The sequence below is a fragment of the Chroicocephalus ridibundus genome, chromosome 1 (assembly GCF_963924245.1).
Source record: "Chroicocephalus ridibundus chromosome 1, bChrRid1.1, whole genome shotgun sequence".
NCBI lineage: Eukaryota > Metazoa > Chordata > Aves > Charadriiformes > Laridae > Chroicocephalus > Chroicocephalus ridibundus.
In genome coordinates this window covers 27,136,282-27,149,357 of record NC_086284.1, presented here as the reverse complement: position 1 = coordinate 27,149,357, position 13,076 = coordinate 27,136,282, and the positions used below count along the sequence as shown (strand labels likewise).

The following is a 13,076-nucleotide window of genomic DNA, read 5'->3' as shown; positions in this document are numbered from 1 at the left end:
AGGGTCATTGAGACCAAACTCCCATGGTTCTCACTGAAAATATGGTAAATGTCTTCTGTAAACATACCTCATCTAGAGATAAGGTTTTGTGTCCTCACTAACAGAAGGCTGTTGTAGAAACTCACTTTATAAACCTTCTTTCAATTCCTAAATGAAGTTTACACCCTTTACAACCAGTCTACACCCTCTTGTGAACATGGACTATGAGAAATGTTCAGAGTATCTCAGGTTTGATCTCACCAGCTGTCAAAGAGATCTGATCAGCTCTTCCTCCCTATGATGTTAAATATCATGATGATGATATTCATGTCATGATATTGATGTCACTCTGGGTCCCCAATGTCTTTTCTGAGACCCCCCGTCCCCCCTACTGACAATGCCTCCTCATCGTACCATCCTGTTTTAACCAGCCCACTCCAACTTTTTACAATTAAAGTTAAATTTAATCCCAAATATGGCAAGTCCCAAGACCTAGGACTGATGAATTCCTACCATTGCACTAATTGATTTTTTGGCAGAGACAATGCCAAGTAGGTTTGGAAGTCCTTATTCATCCTCACAAAAGCTGCACGAATTCCTATGTTCAAGGATTTAAGTAATTATTTCCCCTGTGGGTGCTACATCAAATGCTTTTCTGAAGACGACTGATATATTATCACAATTCTCTTGTTGAAAATAAAAATATAAGGTTAATTTGCAAATACTTGTCCTTCCTAAATCTGTACTAGATTTTATCCAATTTTCAATTAAATACACACCCTTAAATATAAACTCCCACAAAATTTTGTTTTAAAGCCTTGAGTGTGGATGAGGTCAAGCAGCCTCTCTGTTAATATAGATAATTTTTCCCCCATACATTCTGTGGTTTATATTTATGAGGCAGAATCTCTCCTTTGATAGAGTCAACAAAAATTTTATTATCCGAGCTGCAACTTCATATGCCCGCTCTTCCGTTATTATGAATGGGAAGTTATCTGATTTTGTAATGTGAATTTTAAGATCTTTGAGGTATTTTTCAACCTCATAACTGACTTTTTTTTGTTTGTATAATTCCTCCTACCTCTGTTCCTCTTCAAGGCCTGATCTTCATGGAGAATAAAGGCAAGGTATTCACTTAATTAGCGGTTGTATCTTATTCTTACTCTATCTCTCATCCTCACTGGATACTGGACTCTTCCAAATCAATGTTCTTATTTCAAAATTATAAAGGATCGAGGATGTTTAACCATTTGCTTTTAATTCCTTCACATATTCTTACTCAGCAGCTGAACTTTTGATAGTGCTTAATTTAAATTGACACCCTCTAACCTCCAAGTCACAACTGTCTTCGCTAACAATGCAACGGCGACTCTTCCAATAACTCTGCAGTCCTTTTCTAGAAGAATGGTGGAGCATTCAATGAAAGGACTGGGGGATGATTTTACAACAAACAAAAGAAAGTGATTCTTTCTTCAGGAAGCTGTGAGCTTCTGCAACATGTTGCTACTGGAGGTTGTGGAGGCAGACAGCATTAGCAGCTTCAAAATGCTGGTAATAAATACAAATTTCGGTCTATAATGATGCTAAAAGGAGTAGGCAGGAAAGTGTCCCCCCTCTGACATCCCTAATACCGCAATGACTGCACTGGGGCAGATGAGAGGGATGGGCTGCAGAAAGTGGCTGTGCCTGTGTGCGCTCTTCCCAAAGAGCGTCTTCTACTGCTGCCGGCAGGAGGAGAATTCCAGGTGATATGGGTGACTGGTGGGACCCCATGGGTGCTCTTGAGGATCTCATGTTTCCCTCCTGGGCTGAATGAAAAGTTCAAGGTTTTGTTGGTGGGTTGGTTTTGGTGCTTTCAGGTTAAAGAAACTTCAGACAGTCCCAGTAGGCGAGTACCTGATTTTTTCATTGTCACCAGTTCCTTTTATTTCTCACAGTTTGTCTTTTCAAAACTGCTGGCCTATTCTTGCTTATCCTGAATCAGCTTGTATGAACATGATCCAGTAATGTTCCTGTCACTTGTCCTTCTTGGTCTTCACCAGTTATCAAGCCTAACCAGCACAATCCCTTCTTGGCTTTGTGATCATTTGGCAAAGAAATAAATGGGCTATCACATCCAAGGATATCTGGATTTGACTACTGTAAGTAGAGTTTGTGTCTGGGATGTTAAAGTATCACCCAGTGCCTACTAGCACTTCCCTGTGGTCTGACATTAAAAAGGCTATAGCTACATCCAGCCTTTGGTCTAGGAGTGGTACATCCCCTAGCATCATTTTACTGACTTTCTCCAAAGTGATTTGGAGCCAAAGTAATTCCATTTCATGTACAGTACTCTTCTTTTAACACTGCAGCATAACATTATTATACAATGCAGAATCTCCTGCTTTCACCTTTTAGTATTCTTTCTGAAGAACACGTTTACCTGTTGTGCACTTCCACTGGCAATATGCTGTTGTACTAAAATATCAAACAACTTAATGGATGTTGTAAAGCATATTAAAGAAAAATGCTACCATTCTTAGATTATATATTTTTGGCATTGTATGAAAGAGTTCATACAGAATACAACTTCTTCATTATGCTTCCTGATCTCACAGTTGTCCTAAGGAGAGGTACAGACTACGGAACTGCTTTCAGTCCACGGAGTCTAATGAGCTACAAGAGGAAAAACTGCCCCACTACTTTAATACGGGCGTTCGCAGCACAGTATTCAATACTATTGTTAAAGTTTACTTCAGGGTTTATACACCTTCATTATCAGTTCTGCTTTAGAAAATACCACCCAGAACATACATGCCTCCAAATTTAACTTTTGCTCTAACAACTTCTTTAAAATTAAAAGTATAACCAATTAAAATCTAATACCTGTCATTAAATAATCATAAAATATTTTTAAAAAACTTTTAAATGCTAAACAATTTAAATATTTGCCAGTCTAAATTTGCTAAAATAGGACATCCTCCAGATAATATCAAGGTTTTGCTCACATATTGGAAATGCTCCTAGAACAGGTATAACACATTGAAATGGCAGAAATAGCAGCATTCTAACCTAGTGCTCTGAACGTATTTTAGGGAGGCTGACAAGACTAAGAAGTTTTGAAGGTATACAACTTCCACTTTAATTCTTGTCAACTTTATGATATTTAGAATTTAATTACATATTTCAGGTTGTGAAAGATTGTATGCATAGGCATACAAAATCTGTCAGTGTAAGATTTCTGATGATGGATATTAGTGTCTTACATATTTATGAATACCGGGGGCTTTTTTTTATGATATTGCTACATGGGAGTTTACAATAAATTAATGAGAATGTAACATTTTTTTCACCATAAGAAATCATAGATCCATAATGCAAGGGTTTTCATGGGTCTACCAAGATGAAGCACCTGCCAATTTACCATGATAATAGAAGCACTGTTTCAATTATAAACATTTCTCTGTAACTCGAACTCCACGTTTGTGATGTGTAGTGCACCTTCTATTCTCTCATCTTCTTTCTGAGATCAGAGGTAGCACATATCCAGGAGCCTTGGGTACTTGGCTTATACCGTTCTCTGGCTGAACAAAGTCTGTGGAGTTTCCATGCCCCAATTTTGGACAAAACAAGTTGGCAGAAGCTGTTCGTCAGCACAGTCAGAAGTGTTCTTGTGAGCAGAACGCTGCATGAACAGCTATTTTCATTGCAAAATATCTGAAAAATAGCTTTCCAAAACTTTCACTCATTAAAAGAAAAAGAATAACAAAAATACATAACCCTGGAGGTATTCTCGGTATCTGTCTTGAGGCATCCAGCTTAGATGCCTGTGCTGGGAGGTGAGTGCCTCCAGCATGACTCAAGAGTTCCCAAGAGTTCCAGTACAGAGCACAATTATTTTGCAAAGCACCCTATTTCTCTTCACTGTCTACACATGATACTTAGAATAGAATCATAGAATCATTTAGGTTGGAAAAGACCCTTGGGATCATCGAGTCCAACCATCAAAGTTACTTAGAGTAACTACTTTTGTAAATCAGGTACTTTATTTAGATTCTTAATATTTGGTAGCATAGGTACCCATTTTATTTACGTTTTTAGCGACTACTATTTATAACAGTCACACAGGCACTTTAGTCCCCTACCTTCTGAGTGATGCTTGCAGGAATCCTTAAAAAAGCATAAGAAGATATGAATATAGCACTGTCCTCGCACAATCTTTCAGGGCTCATTTTAGCTTGGTATGAAAGGACGTATTTGGTTTTTGCAATCTGAACTCTCCAGAATCTCTGGCTAAATGCAAAGAGTAGCTGAAGGCCTCTACGGAATGACAACAGTAACAAAGCAAGTATAAACGATAGACGCAAATTTTGTACACGTAATTTCTTTCCTAGTGCACACACACTGATTGTCTTCTAGTTGCAAAAACCATTAAGTAGAACAGCGTGTTCTGTATTTGTTGCTAACAGAATGGGTTCTCTTGACTTATATAGCAGGTGATTATATTTTTGATCTCTAAGGACTTTTATTCAAACTCCATCAATAAACCACAGTGAATTGTATTTATGAGTGCTAATAGTACAAAGCCTTTCCTTGGTCTGCAGTGATACATCTTTATAACCCAGTCTCTCCTACAGCGTCATCCTGCAAGATAGGAGCACTTCAGCCCTAATCTAGCAAAAAAATTAAGCAAAACACAGCTTTTTATTTGCCCAGTTTGTGCTCAGTACCTTGCTTTCGTCTTTGCTAGGTGTCAATCATTCTGCTCCTGCCCAGCTCCCCACAGCTTCCAGGTGGTGATGTAGACGCAGATCCCAAAGCCAAAAGTAGCTTTACTGAACTGCTGGAAATTTAACATGGTTTTTGATTTTTCTATGGCTTCACCAAGCCATACAGCCTTTCCTTCTTAATTTGGGTCAAATGCTATGCCCTTTTAGCCAGATAGTGCTGTATACTGAATTACACCTGTATCTCTGATTTGCACGGAATCAGCTTGGATTTACGCGGTTACAGTTTGTATACAAGTTTGGCCGTCTGGAGTTTTTCCTCTAAGGAGTAAGTAAGGGCTGCTTATTGGGGTCTCTGTGGTTTTGATATGATCTCGTCCTTTGGGGCAAAATAAAGCAGCCTACAAAGAATGATTCCCAGATCAATTTGATTCCAATGCAGACCACACCTAACAGACGAAACAAAAAGGCTCTATTACATTATCATATCCTGGGATATAACGTATTGCATTCATGATTTCTCATTCCCTTCTTTAATAAAACTGCTTGAAACCTCTTTATGTTCTACTCTTGAAAGACTGCGCTAGCTTTCAGATGGATATTGGTCTTAGTCAAATGGTATTCGGGTGCCTAAATAGAGGTGTCTAGTGTGACTGTAGGCACCCTAAGGTATGTGAGCAATTCACGGAGCCTGGCAGATATGACTTAAAACCTACATTGGATCTTCTGAAGCAGTTGGAGGCTTTCTGCTCGACACGTATGCTTAGGTATTTGATTTGCTCCATTTGGTTTCAGGAGGCAAAAAAGAAACAATGAAAAAAACGATATGTTTTTGTATTATTTGTGCAGTGACAAGTCCATGTGTAAGCAAGCAACAAAAAAGGAATAATATTTTTACATTTAAGCAGAAAAAAACCCCAGTATTTGTATGTAATGAGTTTATTTTCTTCAACTTGGCATTTGTTGAGTTTATGTACTTCTTTCCTTACATTAAAATATTTACAAGCCTTTTATTTTGCTTTTCTTATTACAGCTTGCATAACACAAAGCAATTCAAGCCAAACATTAACAAAGCGGCTTGTACACATGCTTTACTAATGTCCTCTGTTAAAATGAAATGAAAATTGTTATCTAAATCAACTGAACTCTTATGTACCTATGAAGTCCCATGATTTAACAAAGTAAAATAAACATCTTACTAGCGTCTGAATTAAAAGTACAGAGTGACAGAAAGCACTGCACAAAATAAGATTTCATTAAGCAAGCCTGATTTAATGTGATAAGCTCTAAATAAAGGAACAGAAATCTTCCTTAGTTTATGTCTCACTAGTTTTGCTGCACCATTTTGTTTTGCCGTGTGTTTGTAACTGACTGTTAAGATATTGCCACCTAGTGATGAAAAGCAAAACAAGCAGAAGCAGTAGAACAGTAAATAATGCATAGGGAATACCTGTTTACATTTCAAACTGTCTCAGCATGGAAGATAGGACCATGGAAATAAAGGACGTGTCTGTATTTCTGGAGAAAGGGTATCAGGCAATTTGGGTAGAATCATATAAAATATTTTAAGAGAAGCTTCATTTGGGATTATTCATGTATCACCCAACTCCCATCCTCGGCTTGTTCGGTGAATTCATAAGAGTAATTAAATAGGTCGTAAGGGGGTTGTGACTCATCTATAAATAACAAAGGGTAACTACCTATTAGGCATTTTGTGGAGGATTTGTTATTTAATGTTGGAATTCTGCCTGCCTTCAAGATTCAAAGTACTATTATCCTTCCCATGACTTTGTTTTGGAGCTGTCAAACTGAGATGTCCTCCTAGGACTATACCATTTGCCTGTAAGTTTCTCCCAAGCAGAACAGCCTCTGGAAACGTCAGCCACTCGGGAACAAACTTCATTTTCCCAGACCTACCATACGCATGTGAAAAATACACCATCCCGTAAGTCAATTTGAAATCTGCACCACTATCTCTGGGGCACAGACTCAGGCAACACTGACAGGAGAAATACTGCTGTGCATGAAAAATGCAGTCTGCGTCCTGCAGGCACAACCTACAGACATCAGCAGGCATGAAGAATAAGTCAAGTAGTATTTTCTTCCTGCTCTTCACCTTAGTTTTCAGGCACCATCCCTAAACAAGCTGTTTTCCATTATTAGCATCCTATAAATTTATTTCCTTCACAATTTCGTTACAAACCCTTGTCTATATTTTAGATAAAATCCCGTAACATACTCTCCAAACATCCCAGCATGACATAACTTGTCAGAACTTCCTTAGAGCAGGAAATTTCCAAACAGCCATTGACGGCACCTCTAATTTTGGGTGCCTGTTTCAGGGACAAGATTAGTAACTGCACCCCACCCACTCACTCAAAGTATAATTTGCATTAGGTAATTTATGCCCAAGAGAATGGTACCAGGTCACACAGAGCCTGGGAAGGAGGGAACACGAGGGTTGTGGCTGTCCCTTTTTTCCTCAAGTTACGAAATTTCATTGCACAATGCTCAGACCAAACCCCTGAATACTCAAAAATGTAGGGTTGTAATCAGGGACTCTTCCGACTCCCATCTGCAATGTAGCTGTATCTCAAATACATTTACAGATATACCTTCTTTCTCTTAATTCTGCCACAGCGGTTCTTAAAGCTTTCCCTGACTTTAAATAAAGATGCTCTTGTGATAAGCTTCTTGCTTACTTGTTCTTTTTTTAAACTTTCCTTTCCATTCTCTAGTTTTCTCTTAAATTATTAATACTTCTTCCTTTCTGGCTGACCTATTTGGATACTCACACCTCAACGTTTTCATTACTCTGTAGCAAGGTATCCTTCTGCTTATATCCCTTTTCTCCACTAGCAACATCAGCCTTAGAAGAGAAGACGTTTTTTTACTTCCCCCATAAAATGAGAATTAAAATGTTGGGAGGTTTTCAACCAACTTCCATCTACTGCAGATCAAGATGAGATGGACATGGGATCAGACTGTACTACATTTGCTGCCCCTTACACCTTCCTATCAGGTATCGTGCTCTGCCTGCTATCGGAGAGAGGTCATCAGACCAGCCAGGCATCAGGTCTGAGCTGGCACACAGGAGCCCGTGTAACGTGAATGCCTCCACAGTTCCCTCAGATGGGTCTTATGCATACAGCGTCCACTCTGAATTATTCCAAAAACTGCTACCTCTTGCAACACCCATGTAAGAATGACCCTGCTGAAACAGAGAAACTGAGTGCCATCAGGATTAGCTGACCTTAGATAACTAAAAACAATTTTTACCACTTTTTCAAATGATGAAGAAGTATCAAATTGGATGTATCACTTCATCATCTTTCCCCACTTCCCTGACACGTACTGCCACATCCCTTCTCAAACAAGACTGTACACCCTCCAGAGGAGGACTCAGGCCCTTGCTGTGAGCGCAGCGCTTGGTATAGCTGGAGCCCTGGCTCATTACGGGATAAGGAGCTTTTTTTCTCATTTTACTCAGAAGTGCGTATGGAAAGATCCACAGTTCAGGTTCAGGTAGCCCAGACTAGTGTTATCTCCAGTTAGACCAGGGACCCATTGACTCGTCTGAATAACATCTACAACTTCTAAAACTCCTTTTTTGTTTCAAGGTGTAAAGAAGTAATGCTTCAAAAATCAGGATTACCTAAGAAGTCATGCCAGGAGGTAGACAAAAAATAATATTTTTCTTTCCCTGACTGCAGTTTATAAACAGGGCATGCACACGGAGTTCTTAGCTCACTTGATACCTTTAATAGCTAGGCTGTCAATCACCATGCCCTTCATCCTTTTGAAAATATTTCTGTACATCCAAAGTAAACATAAATAGCTATCAGCAAAAATCTTCATGACTCAAACCACTGGCTGTTTTACAGCAACTTTATAAAAATGACTGCAGTGAGGTAGTGTCAGGAGAAATCAGGCCACATGATTTTACAGCGAAATTTCTGTTTCCCATGGTTGTTTTTGCCTTGTGTTCCTCCTCATTATGTGCAGACAACCCTTCGGTTACAGTTTCTGCCTTAGTGCTCTCCTATTACTACTCAAACTTATTTTCTCCGTTCTTCAAAGAACTGATGCCAGTTAACCATCTCAATCCTAATCAGTTGTTGAAGGGAAAGTGTCTTGTTTTATGTAGGTTTGAAATCCATTTCCATATAATGCTCCTAGGCAAGTGCTGGTGAGACACAGCATACGGGGTTCACTATCTAATACCCTTACTTGCACAACGGCGTGCTTAGATGCTGGCTAAATAGGAGGTAACACTTTGGTTTAAAAAAAATAAATCACTGGTCTTACATAAGAATACTTGCAAAATCTTTTCCATGTTTTTTAAAGCATAGGGAAGCAAAACTTTTTTTTTTTTTCTTAATTAAAAAATTATCTGTAAGGATGTATTGTTTCACCTTTTGGAGTAACCTGTGGCAGGAAAAATCTTAATTTCAGAGAGAGAGTTTTTCTTAGCTGGTTTTTTTTTTTTCCCCTCAACATAGTACTCTAACTGATGAGCACTTGTGTGGGGGCTCTCCCTTGCTGTGGTGAAGGTTTTCCAACAGCAACTCTTCCATCTGGGCACAGGCAATAGATTAACAGAGCTCCAGCATCCTCCGACTTGCTGCTTCCCTACAGAAGCACCAGTGTGCTCACAGAGGTCAGGCCAAGTATACACACAGTCTTTGTAACTGGGTCTGTTACATCCTTCAGAGTCCATCCCTTCCTGCTAACCTAAAAAACAACTTTGTTTTCTGAGAGCTACGAGGTCTAACACAGCTCCCTGCTTATGTTGGAAAAAGGCAAATGGCCTTCTTCCTGTTTGAGAGGGTAATGTTACTCAAGGTTTCTCTCATGCTACATTTGAATAGAAATTGCAATTTAGTGAAAAAAATGTACAAAACAAAACTTATAGTCTACTTTTTATTAACTAAAAGAAAAAAACACTATTTTGGGCTTAGTACCCAAGGAAGAAAGCACAAAAAGGTGTCATATATAAAATGGAATGATTTCCTAGTAAAGACAGCAGTAATTATAGTTACTTTAACTACTCTTAAAATGATTAATGATTTTGAGTCACCACAGGCTAAATTTTTAAAGGTATTGGGCTCCTGAAATATCTAACAGTTGCTTTGTAGATTATTAAGTGCCTAGTCTGGTTATGTAGTACTTGTTTGTCCACTGCATCATTAAAGATTTTGAAAATCTAAACTCATTTTATTTAAAGTTATTAAAATGAGTAGATATCATCCTTTCCCGTGTTTTTTCTTTCACTGGGTCAGAAGAGGAAAATAGGTTCTTTCTTTTTCATCTCTGGATTGGCTTCTCGGCTGTGAAATGAAATCTAAAATAAAGGACATATAACTGAAAACAATCCACTGACACAGAATACTTTTATTTGAGTATTTGAATATGATGCTTAGATCTGGCGAAAATCCAGTTCACTTTTATAACAATGTATTTCAAAAGAGAATGGTGATCATAAAAAATAACAACTGGGGTTCACCTGCTTTGAAATCGTGCAGCAGAGCTGCAAGCAGCACTGGGCTGCGGTTCTGGATGTGGAACTTGAGCATCTACTTGGTCGGGTACTGGTGCTCAGAGACACCGTATCCTCCCGACTCACACGGGGCACTAACACATGAACCTCGCCTGAACTCTTCCGCAGATCAAGGCAGGTCATCGGTAGCTACTGACTAATTCAGTGAACTAAAAATATAGCATCAGCACAGACAGAATCCTTTATAAAATGGAAACTTCTCCGAGAATATAAAGATGGTTCTTCCTCTTCTGATAATACGACAGATTTGACCCAGGGCGTCTTTTCATGTTTGACTTAAGCTAATCTAAGATTGTGCTACTGTTGGAAAAGCTGTGAAGTTCTTCCTTCCTCTCCTTTTCCCCCTCTAATTTCCATCTGGTCTCCTTATGGTGGCACTTGTTAGGAGCTTAAATTTGAGGGTGGCGTGTGTGTGTTTTTGGGAATACCGTTGGAGCTTCAGTGTTACCTTCAGTTGATGAATGAGGTTATGAATCTCCCCACAGAGGCACATGATCACTATGGTCAACACAAGGGAGGTTCCATGGGTGTTGAAGTGGGAAAAAGAAGCAAAGGAAAAGGTTTCTAAATTGAAAAAAGAATGTTTTAAAAAATCAGAAGTATACTTTTCATAGGTATTACATGGTTAAATAGCTTTCCTAACTGCTCATATACATTTAAAAATGCCTATAACAGACACTGTATTTTATAGGAAGAACATTCTTCTAAGCCACTTTTCTGGTTGAGCCGTCAGTTGGCTGTTGGAGGAACAGATACATTCTAGGTCTAATTGCAAGAAGCACGTCCAGACAATGAGCTTGAAGATTTTAAAAGCCAGAATGGCCAGTGATAATCAGTCTGATCTCCTGCATAGTTCAGGCCAGAGAATTTCATTATTTCTGGTCCATGTACAGTAATTCAGAGTAGCCAGACAAAGCAGAAAAACTTTCTGTCAGAGCTATTACAAGTAATGCTAGATCCAGGTTAAACTATTTGCAAATGCTAAAACAGGCACTTACGGAGTCAGCTCTGGTCTATGAGACACAAACATAACATCTTACATATACTTACATACACAACACTATTAAGTCTCAATAATATACAATCAGATGAAAATAATTAATCTCAGATATCCATCTATGTGGACAACAGGCTGTACACTATTATTAAAAAGCAATTACTGCAACTCATATTCGTTTCTGTGAGGTGTCATCAGCAGATTACAATATTGAGCTTATAAAGAACCCTACATTGCCTACTCCATATATGACACAGAAAAACAGATTGAAAATGGCATAAAGAGAAAAATAAAGAAATTTTATTCATAAAATACATAAAGAATCTTAAAACAAAATCCACTCATTTCGGTTCTGGGGTATGGGAATATAAATACAAATTTACAGGGTTTTGGTGCAGCTTTCTTTCCTGGGATAAACACTGGCGGCAGAACAGCCCACGCACACGGCTCTGCCAGCAGGGAGAACCCAGCTAATGAAATGTAGAGGAAAGGAAGGCCAGCTCCAGAGAAAAAGGGAGCATACCTATCTAAAAGATTCTCTATAATCAGTTTCAGTTCCTCAGTGGACACACAGCTGGCAATCTGTACCTAAAGTGAATTTGGACTGCAGAATAGAAAGTCTGGTGATCATAAAAAAAACCAACTATGAATTAAATATCTCAGATATGTTTTACTTATCAGTATATATGCACTTACATATTACTCCCTTTTAATGTGTTTCTCTGGGGAGGTGGAAAGGAGCTTCCATGCAGCAACCTTCTCCTTTCAAATTCATCTTAAACACGGAATAATCCAAAGGTCTTTACAAAGAAGCATACTTATAATGCATGAAATGAAAAGAATGTGCATTCAGCACCTGATTGATGCAATGAAATAGTGCTGAGCATGCTAAAGAGTATTAATTTGAACTGAAGATAGTTAAGTGAACATAGGTGTGATTCATATTGTCAATACTCGTAATTAATTTATTCCTTTTTCACAATGGTTTGTTTGCATCAAGGTCATCCACAAAAAGATTTCTGAAAGAAATCTTATTTTGCCCTTCACAAAACAATAAAGCCTTCAAACAGACAAAATCCCTAACTCTGTGAAAGGTCATTCTAGACTGCAATGTCTTGGTGTCTTCTGAAACTTAGAGGATATCTTCATAACAGGGACATACTGTGCTGTTGTTCATATCGTGCATGTATTACACAGATTCAGTATAGTCAAATACAGAACACCATCTGTGACATTCATTTCTTCTAGAGTTGCCCTAAACAGGAGCAACAAATGAAAGAAGACAGCACCAGCCCTTCAGTTCTGGGGAAAAACCTCACTTGAAGCCAACTGATGATACAACATTGCACCAGAATACTGGTAATTTGTTGTTAACACATGATTGTCATTTAAGCTCTTGAGTAAATACTATGCATGTAATGTTTTGTATTTTAGTGTTTTAGAGCAGTCCGCTAGACATGAATGGATGGGGATGTAAGATAAGGGATTTAGTGGGGCTTTTTTTAACAATAAGGGGAAATAAGGATGTTATACTGTGTACTTAATATGCCAGGATACCCATAACAAGTTAGTTAAAGCAGTTCAGAGCTCACAGAGTGGAAAACAGGACTATGGCAACTGGCATCAATGCCAGTGACAGTCTGTATCTTCTGCAGGTGAGGCACCTCAGCATGCCACCCTGGTTGGCGATAAAGTGCAGGGTAAGTTTCACAGCATTGATGGAATACCAAAAAAATTGTTTAAAGAGGCACTTCATGTTCAAGGTGTCTGAATTTTGTGTTAGTAAACATAATGCTGAAGTTTTTAGAAGAATCAACAATGTTTTATTAAAAAT

At 38.5% G+C, this 13,076-nt stretch overlaps 1 protein-coding gene across 2 annotated transcripts in view; it reads right to left on the bottom strand.

Annotated features, from left to right (window-relative positions):
* FRY (FRY microtubule binding protein) overlaps window positions 1-13,076 on the bottom strand; it is a 250,230-nt gene that overhangs the window by 174,974 nt on the left and 62,180 nt on the right. The window lies entirely within an intron of this gene.